Raw genomic sequence first — 20,844 nt, 5'->3', positions numbered from 1 at the left:
AAAGCATTTCCCCCCCACACACACCCCTCCCTCTGTGCTCCATGATCCCTCCCCTCCGAGCTCGTGTCCCCCTCCCCTTGGAGCCTCCTAACGACACACACCCTCCCGCATAGCAACATACAGTTACATACAGCATACAGTTATCTATGTCACAACATCCACAATAAAAACGAAATATTACCTGTTCAACAAAAACTCTGTTGTATCAGCATCACTTTTCAGGCCCAGATCTTGCCGGAGCTTTCTCCATCAGTCAAAGGAAATGAGGAGACAGAACATGGCAGCGTGCGAGAGTGCAGCGGCTATGTAGTTTTGTCTGCGTTTTTCTGCTCATGTCGAGCAGATTTTGTGTATAGTTGGCAGGACATTATCGACATTGGCTGAAAGTGCAAGGTTGACATCACGAGAGACTTTCAAAAGGCACAACAACATCCCGGACGCCATCGGCAGACCTGCGGAGTCACTGTGGATCTGCTGCCCGAGTAAGCGACGCAGACACCGGAGGGAACGAAGGCAGTAGCTCAGTCCATAGGGACTTGGGTTGGGAACCGGAGGGTCGCCTGTTCGAGTCCCCGTCCAGACCAAATATGGAGCGTGGACTGGTGGCTGGAGAGGTGCCAGTTCACCTCCTGGGCACTGCCGAGGTGCCCTTGAGCAAGGCACCGAACCCCCCAACCAACCCCCTGACCAAAGGGCAGCCCCCTCACTCTGACATCTCTCCACTTTGTGCATGTATAGGTCCTGTTTGTGCATGTGTGTGTCTTTCAGACCTGTGTGTAATTGACAAGCAAGAGTGAAAACATTGAATTTCCCCTCAGGGGATTAATAAAGTAAATAAACTTAAACTTAAATAAACTTAAACAGGAGCGCGGGCGCCGCTCAGGGATATTGGCTCGGCTAAAGAAGTACCCTCACAATCCGTCACTGCCGAGCATCTTCCTGACAAACGCCAGATCTATTTTGAACAAAATGGATGAACTGGAGCTACTGATTGCCTCTAACCGCTACGTACAGATGATCATAACGGAAAGCTGGCTTCACCCACTCATACCTGATGCTACGGTGCAGCTAGCAGGCCACACTAGCCACCGGCAGGACAGAAACATTGAGTCCGGTAAGGAGGGGGCTTTGTGTTTATCTCCATAACAACTGGTGTAACAACAGCAGCATCATTGGTCACCATTGTTGTACAGATCTTGAGGCTCTCTCAATATCCTGAAGACCATTCTACCTTCCCTGGGAACTGAGTGTTGTCACCGTCTCAGCTGTCTACATACCACTGGATGCTAACATTAGCATTGCTCTTAGTAGCTTAGCAACCACTGTAAACAAACTGCAGCGCCCCCATCCCGAGGGCCTTACAAACCGCTCGTACTTTCAAATGCGGAGGGAGGTTGGGACGAGGCGGGACGAGGAGCAGAGGAGTGTCAAAATGGAGTGAGGGGATTGGACGGAGGGTAAGAGAGAGAGAGTGCAAATTTGAGCAAGGAGTGACTCCCATGCGGACCGGATGGCTTTGATTGGTCAATTTCTTTGCAGGCCTGCAGCCACCAGAGAGAATGGATGTTTTTTGGTTCCTTTTGCTCTTCACATTGTGTAGCTAGCACTATTGGGCTATAACCACCATCTAAATGGTGTTAATAATAATGATCAATCTTTCTAAACGTAGACCATAGCTTTAATCTCACATACCTTAAATATAATTATGGTTTATTAAAACTTGTAAAACTTTACCTGGTTAAATAAAACTATTCAAACTGTGTGCCGGTAGTTAAAGATAAAACAGGGAAGATATCCTGTATTTAATTACTAAATAGAATACTTAATAGAATTACAGGCCCATTGCTCTGGCCAGTGTCTTGTCAAAAGTGCTTGAGAGAATCCTGCTAGATAGGCTACAGGAATATATGACCACCACTGATGAGCAGTTCGGATTTAAAAATAAACATGGCACTGACATGTGTATCTATGCTTTGAAAGAGGCTGTCAGTAGATATAGAAAACAAAACTCTACCATGTTTTTATGCTTCCTAGATGCCTCTAAGGCCTTTGATCGCATTAATCATGGGAAACTGTTTGCAAAATTACGAGAGAGAGAGAGGGGTCCTTATTTATTGCGGGTTTTATATTTCTGGTACTCACATCAAACAATGCAGGTCAGATGGGGTAACACTACATCTGAACCCTTTTCAGTGATTAATGGGGTTAGACAGGGTGGAATTCTGTCACCTATGTTGTTTAGTTTGTATATGGATGAGCTCTCTTAAAGGCTTAAAGAGTGTAGGACTGGCTGTATGGTGGGAGAAAAGCTGATAAATCACCTACTGTATGCTGATGATTTGGTCATCATGTCTCCATATTCTGCTGGTCTGCAGCAACTTCTTAGAGTCTGCTCAGACTACGGAAAGCAGTTTGATATCAAATTTAACTCCAAAAGAGTGTAGTTATGATTATAAAGACTAAGGCAGACATGAAGAGAACATTCCCCTCTTTCCTCTTGGCAGAGAATCCACTGACTGTTGTGGACAAGGTGAAATATCTTGGTCACATCATCAGGGATAACCTGTGTGATGATGATGATATACAGCAACAGTACTGTAAGTTGTATGCACAAGCAAATATTGGCACGTAAATTTGATATGTGTTCGGATCATGTTAAAATTGCTTTGTTTAAAGCCTATTGTACTCCACTGTATACTGCCCACTTGTGGTGCAGCTACAGTAAGGCTAAATTTAACAAACTTCGGGTGGCATATAATGATGCACTGCAAATCCTGTTGAAGCTCCCTAGATGGACGAGTGCCAATCAGTTGCTTGTACACAGCAATGTTCCCACCTTAGATGCTCTTCTTAGGAATTTTATGTTTACTTTTATGGCATGGCTGAAGCACTCTACAAATGAAATTGTTATGGCTCTAGTCATGCCTAAAAAGAGCCTGTTATTTTTCTAGTTTTTGGAGGCACTGGAGAGAGTGTTTGTATGTCTTTTAGATATGGTTGTAATGATTTTTTTTTTTTTTTTTTTTTTTTTTTGGTGAGTGTTTTTTATCTAGGTGTCTGATTGTTGTTACTGTTTCTTGTATAGTTGTGTGTTTTTATGGACCGAACTGAGTCTGAAATAAAGATTGCTTGATTTATCTTTCATCTCTCTGTCTCTCCATCAGAACCATTAACATTGTTCTTACAAAAGTAACCGCTGATTCCTGGGAACAAGTTTTTTGCCATGGATTTACCCTACTCTTAGTGACAAAGACCAACCCAGGACCTGGATGGGTCCAAATTAAATTCAGTCTGATCAGGTCTGTCCCATTTGGTCCATGATGGTATCACAGGGTTTTTATTGAAATATTTAAAACACATGGGTGTATACTCTTCTGTTGAAAAGCTTGTAATCTCCTGTCACAAAGCTTGCTTGGGTCTAGTCTTGGGATGTCTGATTTGTTTAATTTTGCTTGTGATAGCCCAACACCCATTAACCGGTGACTAACCCGTCAATTTGTAAGAGAAAAAAATGCAAAATGACATGAAATACAAGAGGCCTTTCCTTTTAGTCTGAGTTTGAGTCAGTGAGCTTTAGTGCCACATTTCAAAGAGCTATCCATTTGGTGGATGAGTCCAACAACCACTCACTTTCACCCGGGTTATTTTCTCTCTGTTTTTTGAAGAGCCCTGGGCCCCTGATAAAGCTATTTCAAAGCTAATGCCCAGCTACATTGCTAAAACACAACCAAAACTACATCAGGTTAAACATAGCTCAAAAAAGTTGTGTTCCTTGTCTATTATAAGTTATATTTGAATAACATCAACTTGGACATGCTTCATGCCAGACTATGCAAACTATCCTTTTTGACCTTCACCATCTTGTCAACCACACCATAGGTCTAACTTTATGGGAGTTTATAGTTTGTTGTGTCACTGGTGTCCCTTTGACTCTGACATGTAGGAACTCCGCACCACGATGGGTTGATATAGCTAAGCTGCCCTGCAACCAAGCTACCCACCTCATGCAAAATAGGAAAGGGGGGTCCATAAAGCACATCAGCTCATCACAGGGGGGTTCAGGTTGGGAGCTGCTGATCTAACCCACTTTATTGAGAGGTTGAACTGAGAATGAGTCACCTAAAGTGTCAGCAATAATCCCTCACTCCCTCAGGATCACGGTGAGTACAGAGGTTCAAAGTTATAGAGGAGAAGATCTGTAAACTGTGACGGATGTTTATTGCCTGACTGCTTGAATTTCTGACCCGTCTCAATTGTTTTTAGTGAAGTCACTATGTTCCCAGATCTCAAACGTTAACCTGGTGAGTACAACGTTATCACTAGTAACAGAAGTGATGGAAAGACCCAGAAAAATAAAGTCAAATTACGCTGACAATAACTGCAGTGTACAGTCATTTATTCAGAAGAGACCAGCGAGGCAGTGACGACCCTCCAACCAGGAGCTGTTTCAAAGTCTCAATCGCACCTCTTAAATCCCTGCTTGACAAAATGAGAACACTTTAACAGACTGGACCCTCCAGACTGCAGAGATGTTGAAAGATCACCTTCAGGTAATGATCTGTCTTCTCTTTTAACTCCCAGATGAGCATGAAGCTCGTCTAACATGCGGAGTCTCATCAGCTCCAGTTTTCTGGGCCAGACAGGAAACTTTGGCCCACTAAAAATTTGGGACACTGTTAGAAAAACAACTGAATAATTCCTGCTTAAAGTGGGCCACCTTCGAGACCAGATGACCAATAGAAGGGTCTGGAAGATTAAACACACAATCTACAGTCCCTCCCTTCATTTCCACTCGGACTGAGAAGAAGCTGATTTCGTTTTGGAGCTCCTCAAGAAACAAGGTCAAACATTGAGATTGAAACTTTCAGGCTGGAAAAAAAGGCCAAACTGGGACAGAAAGCAGGGAGCATGAGCACACACACAAACAACATACACAAACAACACACAGCAGTGCATAACAATGTCTTTTTAAGCTTGTGAAGTTACAAAATGATTCTGATTTACTGCAGTGATACAAGTACTAACATTAGCACAACCAAAATACATCCAAATTGCCACTTTTCAGTGTTAATTTTGTCAACTAAAGTTTGGACGATAAGTATTTGTTGACGTCCTTTTATTTCATAAGTAAACTGTAATGACAATGTGAATAAAAAAAAAAAAAAAAAAAACATTGACACGATACAAATTACTTGGCTCTGTTTGGGTGACAAGCAAAACAGTGGCCATCTCAAAGCATTGGCTGCTTAGCTTGCCTTGCTATGGCAACATATTGTTAAATTTATAATAAAATAATAATAATACATTTTATTTATATAGCACTTTTAAAGCTCTCAAAGATGCTTTACATTTAAAACAAAGAAAAGAAGTACATACAAAAAAAGGAGGGGTACATGAGAAAGAGAACGAAAAGCTAATGTTTAAAGGTTGAAAGCGGATTTGAAAAGGTGGGTTTTGAGGAGTGATTTGAAGGTGGATGGATCTGGACAGTCACGGATGTGTATAGGGAGGGTGTTCCAGAGGGAGGGGGCGGCTATGGAGAAGGCTCTGTCACCCCAGGTTCGTTGCTTGGTCCTGTGTGGAGATGAGAGGAGGTTTTTGTCGGATGATCGAAGATTGCGGGAGGGAGTGTGGTGGTGGAGCATGTCCATGAGGTAAGTTGATTCTGTACGGGACAGGGAGCCAGTGTAGGTTTTGCAGGACAGGGCTTATATGTTCACGGGAGCGGGTGTGGGTGAGAAGGCAGGCAGCAGAGTTTTGGATGTACTGGAGTTTGTTGAGGACTTTGGATGATGAGCCGTAGAGGATGCTGTTGCAGTAGTCGAGTCTTGAGGTGATGAAAGCATAGATGAGAGTTTCAGCGGCAGAGAAGGAGAGTAACGGACGGAGACGGGCAATATTACTGAGGTGAAAGAAGGCAGTTTGGGTGAGGCAGCTGATGTGATGTTCAAATGTGAGGTTACTGTCGAAGGTGATACCAAGGTTGCGGATGAATGGGGAGGGAGAGAGGGTGGTGTTGTCGATGCTGAGGGTGATGTTTTGTGTTGATGTAGAGAGGGATTTTGGGCCGATGAGTATTATTTCAGATTTGTCACAGTTCAGTTTGAGAAAGTTGGTTTGCAGCCATGATTGGAGTTCAGTCAGACAGTTGGTGAGGGTCGAGCGGGTGGCCTGGGTGATGGATTTTTTGGAGATGTAGATTTGGATGTCGTCAGCGTAGCAGTGATTTAATGGAGCCGAGCTAGCTTATGGCAAACATTCTCCTAAAAAATGATTTATGATTTCTTTGACTCATTAATCAACTTAAGACTCATCTTACAACACTAACTCATTGAGCAGACATTTAACATAATTCAGAATTAATTTTAGCTCAGTGTATAATAAATAAACCTAATGTTTCCCACATAATGGTCATTTGCTGTAAAGGCTAACACCAAACCTAAAGTAGAATTTCAATATGTTATTTCCAGGGCCAAGGAAAGTTAGTCAATATTTGTGAATGTGAATGACTCCCTCTCAAACCTTGAAACCAGAGAAGTATGTTTCAACCTTCTGATGTCATAGGATATAAAGTCGAGAGCTGCTCCATGGATAGTAGCCCTTTTTAAAAGGGATGCACGTTAATATCGGCACATCATCAGTATTATCGGCTTTAGAATGAAGTATTAGCATTGGCCAACATGCTTTTTCTTATTTTGCACAATGGATGAATATTACATACATTGAAAAGTATTTCATGTCTCCATCTGCTGGTGGGCCGTCACAATAAGAGTTTGCATGAATAATTTGATGTTAATTCCACTACACAAGAGACTTGATGACCTAAAGTTAGGTGGGGAAAAAAAGTGAATATATCAATATAGGTATCAGTAATTGGCCAAATGAATTGTTGCATATCAGCGCATCTGATATTGGCAAAAAATCCAATATCGTGCATCCCTGCTTTTTACACAGAGATGGCACAATAGAGCCGCTATGAAGTCCCTTCCTTATGCCACCTTTACATTTTTACACAGAACCAAACAATGGCGGTATCATTCCATACCAACCAGCGGTGGTCTCTAGTGCGACATATAATGTACGCATCATCAGCAGTTTATGAACAATAACAATTAAACATGATAATAACAATCATTTACCGTCCCTGTTACATGGCGACCTCTGCTTGGAGGGAGTTAGAGTTAGCTGCTAACTGCTAGCAGCTATTTTTCAAATCTCCCATGCTGGGTCGCACACATCATACACTATCAAAATGTCACTCCTAGACCGCCCGTGATCCCATGCTGCCCGCTGTCATGTTTATACAGACATTGTTTCGGCGCTCTTACCACCTCCATTCTTGGCTCAGAGGTGAGACAACTCTGTCCCCCTATTCCATGATAGTAACGTTTATACAGGGCAGCGAGGCAGAAAAACTTTGTTATATTTCCACCTTAAAGAGGCAGTGTAACAGGCGCTAATGAATGGGAGCCTGACTTTGACACACAGAATGCTTGTTTTCTTTTTCTGCTCTCAGTGTCATCTAACAGTGGTTCCCAACTGGTGGATTGTGGTCCAAGTTTGTAAAAAAACATACTTTATTTTGACATAAAGTGAATTTCCAGCACAGAGTTTTTATTTTGAAGTGCTATTTCTTGCTGTAAAGTGAGTGAATAATGGACAGCTAACAGAGACAGCAAACCAGCTCGAGGACATGTCCAAATAAAAGTATGATGCTGAATATATTACGCTGTGTTGACCTTGAACTAATGACTAAAGAGAAATCTGGACCTTGTGGCTGGACCAGTTGGGAGCCACTGTGTGATGATTCTGTTTTAGTTTTGTCTTTTGTCGGTTCTCCTTTCCCTTTCTGTTTCTGTTCCTGCCAGGCTTGTGTGTGGCAGGGGACGTGGCTGGCTTTTTCCACTGCAGCTGATGAGGCACACCTGTGTCTACTCAGCTCATTAACCTGCCTACATATACCCAGGCTGTGGTCAAAAAGTCTTTTTTGCTTAGGAAGGTTCCTAACTGAGTGAAATGACCCCGAAGTATCAAAGTGGCCGCCATGATAAGAGCTGGTCGAATTCTCTAAATTTTAAGGAAAGGTGCTTCAGTGCTTCCTTTCTAATCTCTTTTAGCATAGGATACACTGGACCGTCCCTTACAAAAGGAAAGGAGATAATTCCGTCCCACAAGTCCTTGCGGTGGCAATATATTATAATATATATATATATATATATATATATATATATATATATATATATATATATATATATATTATAATTATTATATTTAAAGCGACCAAGTGACGCACCATTCACAAACTCAAATCTCAAATGATTAGGAAAGAAAAAGATCAACATGAACATTTCGCTACTATTGGTGTACCCTCTGTCCACAGCTTTGTTTAACTTGTTTTATGATAGATAGATAGATGGATAGATGGATAGATGGATGGATAGATGGATGGATGGATGGATGGATGGATGGATGGATGGATGGATGAGTATTATCTAGACCTGCTCTATGTGTAAAGTGCCCTGAGATGACTTCTTTTGTGATTTGGCGCTATGTAAATAAAACTGAATTGAAAATAATAGATAGATAATCAATGAAGTAACGTTGCTGTGCCTCGTGCGTAAATGCGCATATACTTGGCGTATCTGGAGATTTAAATAATCAATGAAGTTACTTCTTCCCACTTTTTCTTCCCCTGTACAGTGTTTCCCTGCAGAGCTACAGTGGAAGGATCATAACAAAAAGAGAGAATTGGGTACTATACAAAAGACTGTAACGTTAAAAGATATCTGCTTGAGGTTATTAAATACTTGCAGTGAGCACCCCACCCCACCCCACCCCCCACCCCGCAGCAGAAGCAATAAGCGCTTTCCCCATAAAGAGAGATGCTGTGCGCATTTACACACAAGGCACAGCAGCGTCCCTTTTGTTATTATTTTTCACTTTTATTATTAATATTATTATTTATAATTTATCTGTCTATCTATGCAGTAGGGGCAAACAATATTGATATAACAATAAAGGCCAAACACAAGTTGGTTACTGGTTGTGATCTAATTTCTATTCCAATTGCCCATTTGAAGAAGAAAATGGAAAAAGCATGTGGATTTCCATTATTTTTTATTCACACGGAAAAAACAAAATAATGCATTTAATATTTATTTATCCTGTTATAAAACAAACAAGTTGAACACAGCTGTGGACGGAGGGGACACGCACCCATAACATGTGCTCAGTCTGCATCAGTCATTTATTGATTTGAGCGTTGTTGTATTGTCAGCCTTTAGTAATATCATTAATAAAAAAAAATTTGCTACTTAGGTTAGCAAACTCAGTGCCCTCTTTTAAATCAATTTCATTTCAGTTTGTGGTTGGTAGCCTATATTCCTTTTTTTAATTCAATTCCGACCATAGTAATTAAATAGTATCTTTCACCATGTTGTCCACGTTTATATATCCTGCATGAAACAACACGATGAGAACGTACGGGGCGCATTACCTAATCTAAGATGTGCTTTTTGTAGTCCATCTTCAGAACATTGTAGTTTCACCACAGCAGACCCACGTCAATAACACCGACCGTCGCATAATTATGTAGCCCAGTGTAAGTGCAGTTGGATTCTCTCAGCACCGCAGTTGTCTTTTCCTAAAATCTTATGAATTCTCCTTCACATCTTCCCTTGACCTTGTGACGTTTTCCATCGAAGTCAAGGAAAAGTGGTTAGGAAAAGACGATAAGAGGGACATTTCGACCACAGCCCCAGTCTTCACTCCACTACTCTGCCAGATAATTCTGTCCGTGTCTGGTAATATCAAGCATACACTCTTCCAATGCTGATTCAGTAGTGATTTCTTCCTTGTGGTTTTTCAGTTTTTCGTGCCTTGTGCATTTTTGTGCTAACTTGTATTTATGCCCTGTTCTTCATGTACTCAGCCCTCAAGTCATCTCCAGCAATCTGGCTCTCTACACTGGTGGACAACCAGCAATAAACTCTGTTGTCTTCAAACACCTGCGTCTGTCCCTGCTTTGGGGTCCAGCCAGAAACCAAACTTAACACACTGCTCTATGCATATTTCCTAATTCATTGTTTTACGATTTAGGAGAGAGTTCTTAATTTTTACCAATACCTTTGAACTGTCTAGGACTGTAGGAGTAACATAGGAATTCTAAACATGGGTGTAGTTCCCCTTTAATGCATTAATAGTTATAATCCAGTAACATATATAATTCTGAAATTAGCAATTTAGCATAATGAGTACTTTAACTTTTGGTACTTTAAGTGAATTTTAATGCAGAACTTTTTCTTGCAACAGAGCATTTCGCACTCTTTTTCCTGTTTTTACTAAGGTAAAAGATCTGAGAACTTCTTCCAACTCTGGAAGTACTTCAATAAACGTTTTTGTGTGTCTTTAGACAATCTAAAGTAAACAGGTTGTGTGTGTGCTTGACGGATGTCATTAAAGTTCTGTCAAACTGTGAAAAGTTTCATGACTTCAAATAAATGCAGCTCATGATTCTTAAACTGCAGAAAAACCAGTGCAGCGGCACAAACACGACAGGAAGCTGCAGACCTCTGGGACCGTATTCACAAAGCTTCCTAGCACTAAGAGTTGCTCGTAGTGATGAAATTCTAAGAAAATTCTTAGAATTGTGACGTTTTCTTAAAATTTCCCTTAAAAGTTAAGACTAGTTCCTTGTAAAGACAAAAGTTATTCACAAAGCATCTCAGACCTTAAAAGAGCTCCTAAGGTGAAAAACTGAGGAGGACTTTTAAGGGGCTTAAGAGTTTCTTAATCGGAGGAGAAAATGGTGGAAACACAAAGAGGTGGGAGAAACTGTCTCTAAACACAAAATGACAGTGAGTAAATGAAATGCTACAGATGAGATTGTGCAGATAAGGTTTGTGGTCTATCTCATTTGGAATATGCACACATTTCCCACCTAACGAAATAACGCTTATAAAATTAGCACAATACTAAGATATTTGAAAAACTGGAGAAATGCAACAGTGCAGCAGTGATGACTCAACCTTCCACCAGCAGAGTGATCACATTAAGAATGACAACACTGTCAAGCTCATATTGTGATGCAGTTCATTTCATTTCCACTGGGTGTCCACACGTTGCATATTTTACTGTATCTACATATTTTATTTTACTGTTATTACGAAATGTTGATTGTAATGTTTTTTTCTTTTAGCTGGCATTTAACACCTTGCCTGGGGACTGCAGTTGGAAACTAGCTACTCAGCTAAAACTGGAACATTTAAAGCAATGTTCATTAATGTGCACTGTCCCTGTACAAATAAACAAATAAATGAAATGAAAAAAAACCCTAATCACATATGTTAAAAGAAAGCATCGCACCTAGCAACAGGGTCAACCACACCCCCTCAGTAAGATAAAAGTTTCTGTCCCTTCCTTGCTCAGAGTTGCTCTTAGACCTTTCCTAAATCCATCCTAAGCTAAGACTCCTTACTAAAAGTTTTTAGTCTAAGTTAGGAGGTCTCTCTCTCAGAATGTTTGTGAATATGGCCCCTGGAGTTTAAAACATCACAAATCTAAACAGGTTTCACGTTGGCATATTAACAAAAACACCTTCACACAGCAGCATGTCATCTGCTGGGGTTTGGCCTCAGAGGGAGGACACACACACACACACACGAGTTGGGGGGTTCGAGGGCATTTTCCAGCCGAGGGGATAATGACTGGAGGCAAACTTGGAGGTTGAATCAGATTTAATCCAAAGACAGACAAAGAGACTCCCCTTCCCCCTGCGCCGCCAACTGCTCAAGGACACACACACACACACACACACACACACACACACACACACACACACACACACACACACACACACACACGGACATTAACCCTTTCAGCCTTTTAAAGTCTCTAAATCGAGGCCACGTCCACAATAACCATTTGTCTGACGGAAGTCAGTTCTGAGGCTTCAAACCTTAAACCAGCAGACACAATAACAGGATGTGACAGTCACGACCTGCTGCTGTCACTGGAAGCTTCAGTTTGCAGGTTTTAGTGAAATATTTGAATGTTTTTTCTTGCAGTGGCTTGAAACATCTGAAAACAGGACAATAAAAATTTTAGGGATCATGTTTTAAAGCCATGAGCTGCTAGAAAACAGAACAGGCATAATAAGCTGCTGTCAGAGTCACATCATTCTAAAATGCTGACTCTAAAAGATGTTTCACCTTGAAAAAATTGTTTTCTCTGGCATAGGCGTAGGATTGGGTAGGTCCCTACCAATATTCAGCCCCTTCTGTATTGTCCCTACCAATATAAACACTGGCTGTCGGCGTCCGCTCAATATGGTACACAAAGGGTTAACAATCATTGGTGTCTACCATACGTCCCGCCTCTAACCTCGTATTGCTCATCGATTGGCTCTACCGTTATTTTGGCAACGTGTGATTGGTCCTCCCCAGCGCCGCTCTCTCCACTGACTTTGTGGGTGTGCGTCACCGTACAGTTCACGGCAGTTCCTGAGGGAACGACACATACACGCGCATCACCATTAGCGCTCCACACTGGAGCGCCGAGTGTGAACACGCGCCAGTGATCTGTGACTGTCTATGGTCCTGATATGTCGCGCGCACAGCATACATTTCAAATTCGCATTCTACAAACAAACACGTGCAGATTTCACGGCTGAAAAATGAAACGCCAGCAGGCCCAGCACCAACAACAGTCGTTGATGAACTGGATGAAAAGGAAGAAAACAGATGTGAGTCGGTTGGTTCAGTAAATAAGCTAAAAAAATTGTATTTTCTGCCAACACCTGTTGACATTAGGCTAACTGAATGGCGTTCCTTGGCAACTCTTTGCTAGATAATGAGATACTAACAAGCTAATACTAGCTGAGCTAAGTTTGGCAACTATTAGATCAATATTATTGCCAGAGAACATGAAATTCCACTTCACATGCTCCATCAGCAATCATAGATCTCATGTAGTGATGACACAGTTCAAATTAATGTTTGTAGTAAGATGACATGATAGAAACAGTCTGAATAAATAAAGCGTAAATAATAGCTCCTTCAGTGACAGTCTTCAGCATCCATGGTGTGTGAAGGAGAGACTTAGGAGAATAGAGATCCACTGCTCCCAGTAAAAACACCAACACTGAGTCATATTTATGTAATAGATATTCAACATTTTGCACACAGTTGTATAATAATGATTTTGGAGCATTTACATTTTTGGTGATTTATTTTATTTATGTTTAACATGATGAAGCTGACTAACTTGTGTTGACATTATGGCTGTTCTTTAGCCTATATACATTCAGATGTTGTTTAATGAATTACACAATTGTAAAACATACAGTATGTTTTCCTCAGGCTACAACAATCAAAATCTATGACTGTTGCATCTCAAATTGTCCCACTGTTCACATGTCTTGCATCAATATATTTTTTGTCAGATGACAAGTAGTAGAGAGACTGGAGGAGATGGAGGAGATGGAGGAGGAGAGGCAGGAAGAGAGACAGAAGGAAATGGAAGAAAGACAGGGGGAGATAGAGGAGAGACAGGAGCCTCACAGGTGAGGTTGAATCGTGAAGGATATATGTTAATAGTGAGATTCAGCATTGTGAGTAGGGGTAAGTAAAAATATTGATTCATGCATAATATATGTTTTTACCCGATATCAATATCAATTTGGATCACTATTACCAACCCAACTGCAGACCGCAGGCTGGTACTGAAGTTACGCTGTTATACTGTTATTTGATTGGTGGACAGTACCATAGTGCCATGTGATTGACATGACAATATGCTATCAAGTGGGTAGCACTGGGTCTGAAAAAGATTCTATTAAAACTTGATAATCATAGATATTATAGTTTACCCTGGGAAGCACATATGGACAGATGTGGTGAAGTTATCAGTGTATATTCATGTAGCTGATAACATTAGAGAATACATTAACCAAGACATTCTTGTATTTAGTGTAGATATCTAAATATGCATTATAAAGCAGTGATCAGTTTCGCATGACGTAAAATTACATTAAAAAATCATCAACGTACAGGTTGCCACCATGGAGCACTTTTATGTCCCTACCAATGTGAAAATCAAACCTACGCCCTTGTTCTCTGGTGAGAACTCGTTGGGGGGGTACACAGGGGACATGTCCCCCGCACTTCCCTTATCTGTGCCCTCCGTCCCCTACACTTTTTACAGCCGTTACAACTGTTCAATTTGTTTTGAACATGTGGTAACATGATGACTAATTAATAGATGCCAATATATCAAGTTAAGATAGTTAACAAGAACACTAATGTAAGTGTTACCTATGTTAAAGGGATGGTTCAACATTTTGGCAAATTCGCCTATTGCCGTAATCCCTATAGTCATATGAGTAGGTACATTACCTTTAATTATCAGTGCCTGTTGTTCTGAGATCAGTGGGGCAGAGCTGCCCGCTGAAATGGAGGTGAGCGGTACAGGTCCCTCTCTCCCTCAAAACTAATCAAATACACCATCAAATGACTCCAAAACGCTCTAGTGGACAACACATGGCTTGCGCATTCCCCACGCTATGAAATAATAATGTATAATTAAGTAACATTGCGACACATGAAGCAAATACTCTGAACTACTTTCTTGAGTAAACCACTGGGCGGAATGACACAGTGCGCAGCTGAGACAGTGCCGTTGTTATTGCTTGTAGCCATTTGCGGTATTGTCAGCTGGACACACCAGAAGGTTTGAGTAAAGTTTACAAGTGTTTTTGTAGATCATGGTTTACACATGTATTGTAAAAGGTTGTGGTAACAAGCCAAAGACATGGAGCAAAGTGAGGTTTTACGTAGTTCCAACCAGTAATACGGACAGGATGAAACAATGGCTATTTGTGCTGGACATCGACCCCAACACACCTGTGGAAACGGTCCGGAAAATGTTTGTGTACTCCTGCCATTTTTTACCGGAGGACTACAGTGAAAGGATGGAGCGCAGAAGCTCAGGAATGGTTCAAACGCTTTTCTTGAAAGATACTGTCATACCATCTGTCGGCATCACTAAACGAGCAGACATGGTAAGTGATCGTTGTGTATTTTGCTCAGCAATCTCTCTGCTGTAACGTTACCTCCATGTTGAGTAACATTAGCCTACAAACCAAGCATGGTAAATAAGGCTAAAATGCAAATGTTGTTGTGGTTATGTTATGGATAAGTGCTTGCCCAGAGCATATAGTGAAGTGACTGGCATTACTTCTCATTGTTGGGAATAAACAGACTGCTAGGGAACATTTTATGTTGCTGTTCCCTCAGGAGTTGTGGTGATTTATGAGTGTGGAGTTAGCATGTTCTCCCCGTGTTCCGGTGATTATTTTGAGGCGCACTCTATATTTATATTGCACAGGTGTACCTAATAAAGTGGCCAGTAAGCCCCACATTTACACCACCGGCTCTGGGTCTCCCCTCAGCCCCTGGTTGCTCGGCAGCCTCAATTTCTCTTCTTGCTCTCTCTTCTTCCAAAACCTGTAACTCTTCCTCTGTATATTCTGGCTTCTTCTCAACAAACTTGTTGTTTTGATGACGGGAGTAACTGCACTAAACATACGCTGTTTGAAATCACTCCGCCCAGCAAGTACTGTATGTCTGGAATGTAGTTCCGGCTCTGCATTTGGCTTCAAAACAACTCTGTCTCGTAATATCAGATTATTATTTCATAGCATGGGGAATGTGTAAGCTACAAGTTGTCCACATGAGCGTTTTGGAGTCATTTAATTGTGTATTTGATTAGTTTTGAGGGAGAGAGGGACCTGTACCGTTCACCTCCATTTCAGCGGGCAGCTCTGCCCCACTGATCTCAGAACAGCACGCTCTGACAATTAAAGGTAATGTACCTACTCATATGACTATAGGGATTACAGCAATAGACGAATTTGCCAAAATGTCTAACTATCCCTTTAAATCGCTTGCTAGCTAGTTTCATGCTAGGACTAAACCCACTCCTCCTTAATTTCTATGCAGAACTTGTGCTCACTATTGCTTTGCACATATTTTTTTAATCTTTATTGCAACAACAAAAAGAGCAGGGTCAGGGAGGAGACAGTGGACCAGAGGCCAGCAAGGATGATCATGCAGGGTCTTCACAGGTGATGAGAGATTATAACTGGCTGAGAGAAAATATCTATAGCATAAAAGTGACTTTGCGATTAATTTCCACAGCTATGTCAACACTACTATTCTTAATTCTATTTCTAAATGTTGCTTTGCACATTTATTATCTATATTCTTGCAATAGATAGAAGAGGGACAGGGAGAAACCAGGCAGGTATCAGGACAGGGACCTGACAGCATCACCAATTATCAGCCCAAGGCTTCACAGGTAAGGAGAAATTATAACTGGCGAAGGAAATGTCTATAGGATAAGAGTGACTCTAAGATTAATTTTCACAGCTATTTCAGAACTACTTTTATTTATACTCTAAAATGTTTTTGTCTGTATTGCAATAGCAATACTACTGTATTATTTGTGTTTTTTAAAGGCAGCAGGTATAGGTCATGCCATTTTTCTTTATCTTGATTAATTTTGCACATTTGTGCTGTCATATTTGATGATGTGTGCACACAAAAAAATCAAAGCTACATTGCATCCCCCTTGTTACAACTTAACAATTCGACCATGGGGTGTAATCCATTTCCGTGTCCAGGGGGTGGACGTTCGCCAGAAGGAAGCTGGGAACAGCTGTGAATGCTCCCCCAGCACGGGTGTCCTGTCACAGCGCTGCCAGCGTCTCCCCGTCGGGACAGCTCCACGCGAAACCATGGTCATCTGAGGGCTTGCTCGACGTAGCAGGCCAAGCTTGCTACACATACTGAGCTGGGGGATGTTACGCAAGCAGTTACGTCAGCCGGAGGCCTCCACGTGGGGAAAACAGACAGGACAGGAGAAAACTCTGACCAATCATTGCATTCGGTCCCAATGTAATGATTGGTCAGAGTTTTCTTAGAACCACATGAGAATGGTATAATTATGAGTTTTCATCTCTGGTGGAATTCACTTACATTTTAGTGTGCCATCAGCTTATTAATAGCATTTTAACCTAAACAAAGAAAAGTGTAAAATTTCCAGAAAGGCACGTGTGGCTTTAATTGTAATTGTATTAGTGATTATATTTATATTGCATAGTCTGTTCAACACTTTGGTCAACTGAGGTTGTATTTAAATGTGCCATACATATATATATATATATATATATAAACACATTTGAGTTGAGTTAATTGTATCCCTTATGAGAAATTTGTTGTGGAAGTTCTAGAGAACGCAGGCCACATAGCCATACTCACATATAATCAAATTAAAATTAACACATGGTATCACGCTGAGATCCATATACCCCAAGAGCATAATGCAGGATGCCCTACCGAAAGTAACTGCACAAAAGTCCTAAGCAAAGTTATTGCGCAGATGCCCTGTACAAGGTTATTTAACAGCAAATGCCCTACATAGCTGATTAGCTAGTGGCTGCTACCTCACTGGTTTGGAACAGTCACGCATGATTCCGTTTTTCTACCCATGTAGTTGTTTTCAGGGATGCACAATATTGGATTTTTCTGCTGACAACGAGCTGCCAGTTTGGTTAGCACAGTGCATGTACGCCTATGGTTAGCTGTGATAATGCTAATGCTAATTTTTGTTAGCGAACAACCATCTTAAAACCAGTATAACAAAATGTACAACAGAACAGCTGAACATCTGACTCATTAGAGTGTCTTTTAGTGTAACCAAACACTAAACAAGACTTTTTCAGGTGACCAAAACTTTATAACTAACTTTCATGAACTGAAAACGGACTGAAATAGCTAGGGATGCATATATATTGATATTGGATTTTTTGCTGATATCCGATATGCGGATATATAACAACTCATTTGACCGATAACTGATACCGATATATCCACTTTTTTACCTACCTAATTTTAATGATCATCAACTCTTTTTTTCTGTAGTGGAATTAACACTATATTATGCATGCATACTCTTATCGTGATGGCCAACCAGCAGATGGAGACATGAATGAGACATACAATACTTTCAATGTATGTAATATTCATTCATTGTCCATTAAGAAAATGCATGTTAGTCAATTCTGGTAGTTCATTTTAAAGCCGATATCGGCTGATACCAGTGACGTGCCAATATTATCATGCATCTCTAGTTGTTTTATGTGGATTGAAAATGCAACTGCATTTACACCTGTTTTCAATGGGGTCACAATTTGTCCCTGATCATTTGGATCACAATACATCCTCAGTGTGTTTTGGGTGCAATTACATCTGTACTTTCATGAGGTCAAGCACCATCTGATTGCAGTCACCCAAAAGACATCCCGATGCAAGGTGTTAATGGGGTCAGTGTAATGTTTGAATCAAACCGTGTTCACTTTAAGTCTTTGATCAGGTTAAACCTGCAGCTTTCACTGCCCCTGCCTTTGACTCTGGGATCATGAGTTGAGTGCTGTTGTGTTTTTGGCTGCTGCAGTGTTTCACTGTGCAGCAGTGGGATGTCTCTGGCCTTCAGCAGGACCAGGATCAGATAATCCCCGCTGTCCTTAATCCCTGACTTTAGAGAGAAGAGAAGAGGAGGGAGGAGGGCAGACACCACCAACACCACCCACTTATCTGTCACATATTTGGGGAGCAGCTAGGTTCACCTGAATCCAGCTACAACACTCTCAAAAAGTTCTCTGAGTCCTGTGCAAACAACTTTTGTCATAGTCCGGCTGTGCCACCCTCTCATTTCTGTTGTTTCCAGCTGTATCCCCCTCCCTTGTGTTTCTTGTCAGTCCCAGTTTGTCTTCTGTGTGTGTGTGTGTGTGTGTGTGTGTGTGTCTTTGTCTGGGCGTGGCTCCTCCCTCTACCTGATTAACTGATTATCTGATTATCTGCACAGCTATGATCACCTACTCACCTAAGGCTCATCAACTCATCAAGCCCTGCAGTATAAAACCCCAGTTCTTTAGACCAGTCTTCGCCAGATTGTTTAGCTTGGTACATTCGTATAGTCAAATTTAGGCTTGTTTGATTCGCTTCATCGCTTTTTTCACTCCTGCTGACTCCTGTTTTTACCCGTGTCTCAGGTTTCATCCAGCTACGGATCTCAGCCAGCCTGCCCGTTTGTCTCTCTGCCGCCTGCCCAGCTCACTCTGCCTGCCAGCTTCATCGTGGATGCCTACCAAGATCACTATTCATTTTTGACAATAAAACACTTTGGAACTTTTTCATAACCTCTTGTCTGCGTTCTGCTTTTTGGGTCCTAAGGTGTACAAATCCTAACAACTTTACATTTCCAATGTACAATAAACTAGACCCTATTGATCATGATTACTGATAAACCAGCATTAATGTTTAAGGGAGAACAGCAATTAGATTCAGATTCTTCTTTAAGAATTTAGAGATCTTAACATCTTACAATCTGACACGAAAGGTTGGAAAAAGACAGAATCATTCCTTAACGATAAAAACCAACAAGCCATTTTTTTAAGCAAGCAACGTTACTGTGGAGAGAGATACATTCAGAAAGTTAACACAGGAAGCAGCAGAGGACTTTATGTATGACTGGAGCTTCAAACAGTGATGATCCCATCCAGGGTTATTCTTTCAGACTCGAGAAATCTCCTGTGAGACTTTTCTCTGTCAGGATGAACTGATGCTGTCAGAGACACTCAGGAGGTCAGGATGGATCCTCTGACAAAATGTGTTCACGTTATACCAAACCTTTTTAACAATGACTGGGATAATTCTCAAACACTGACTAAACCAAACTTTGACCACAGAGGTGGCTGATCAGAGAACTGCATCACGCTTCAGCTTCTTTTTGGCAGAATTTGTTTATTATTTAATAGACTTTATCAACATGCTTATGTTAGCTTCATCATCAACATATTTTTTCCAAACAGCAGTGTATATAGATGCATGTATGTTTGTCTGTGCTGTTTACATTTCCAATACACAAAGAGCAGCTCCACATTTCTCAGTAATGCATAAAATCCTTCCAAAGGAAATTCCAGAGTTCAGCAGGTATTCGACACATCCTTAAAAGGTGAAATGCTCTGATTTCACCGATAATGGTATCAGTAGCTACTAGCATAACACTCAAGTTTGGAATTTCTCCACAGCCAATCATTAGTGATGGGCAAACCAAATCTCTTTGGATGACTCTCTTTAGTGTGCAGTTTGCACAGGGTCGGCCTGTCCAACTTCCGAGTGCTCATTATCCCGACTTTTCCCACTCGCCTACTTGCTGTTATTGTAACATACTGTTTACACTGTCTGCTACAGTGAGTGAAAGACAAGACATTGTCGGAGTTGAGACCTCCGCCAGCCAAGGCCAGTGGTTCATTCACATGCTCCTCAGATTATCACTCCTCTGACTTTGGTGTGTTCATGAGCTTTAAGTTGAAATGTGGAAACTACATGGATGCTACAAAGAAGATGTTTTGCATTTTATAGCTCAGAGGGTTTAAACAAAGCGTTGATAACAAAGACCAAAGGAAACAGATCAGGTGAGCCATGATATACAGTATGATCAAGAATTTTTCAGATTATTCTAACACCACATGAATGCAGCACAAGGCTGGAGTGGTAAGTAGGATGGCTCCTCCTTGCCACGAAGACAGCTAATTAACAGCTAACTGGTATGTGACACTTCTGTATCATCGTATTGAGCTTATATAGCCTACAAACATGCAAGTAAAATCAAGTGCTGAATCGATGCATCAAAATGATATTTTATCTTTATTGCTGTCAACTTAAACATGATGACTGGTGGTGCATTGGAAGTTTTGTGGGGTGGGTAGCACTAGCTGTTAAA

The 20,844-nt window shown here is 41.1% G+C and overlaps 1 protein-coding gene across 2 annotated transcripts in view; it reads right to left on the bottom strand.

Moving 5' to 3' along the window:
- Positions 1-20,844, bottom strand: part of LOC117263568 (semaphorin-6D-like) — a 501,073-nt gene that overhangs the window by 377,801 nt on the left and 102,428 nt on the right. The gene's annotated exons all lie outside the window — the stretch shown is intronic.

The sequence above is a fragment of the Epinephelus lanceolatus genome, chromosome 16 (assembly GCF_041903045.1).
Source record: "Epinephelus lanceolatus isolate andai-2023 chromosome 16, ASM4190304v1, whole genome shotgun sequence".
Classification (NCBI taxonomy): Eukaryota; Metazoa; Chordata; class Actinopteri; order Perciformes; family Serranidae; genus Epinephelus; species Epinephelus lanceolatus.
This window is presented reverse-complemented; position numbering and strand designations above follow the sequence as displayed.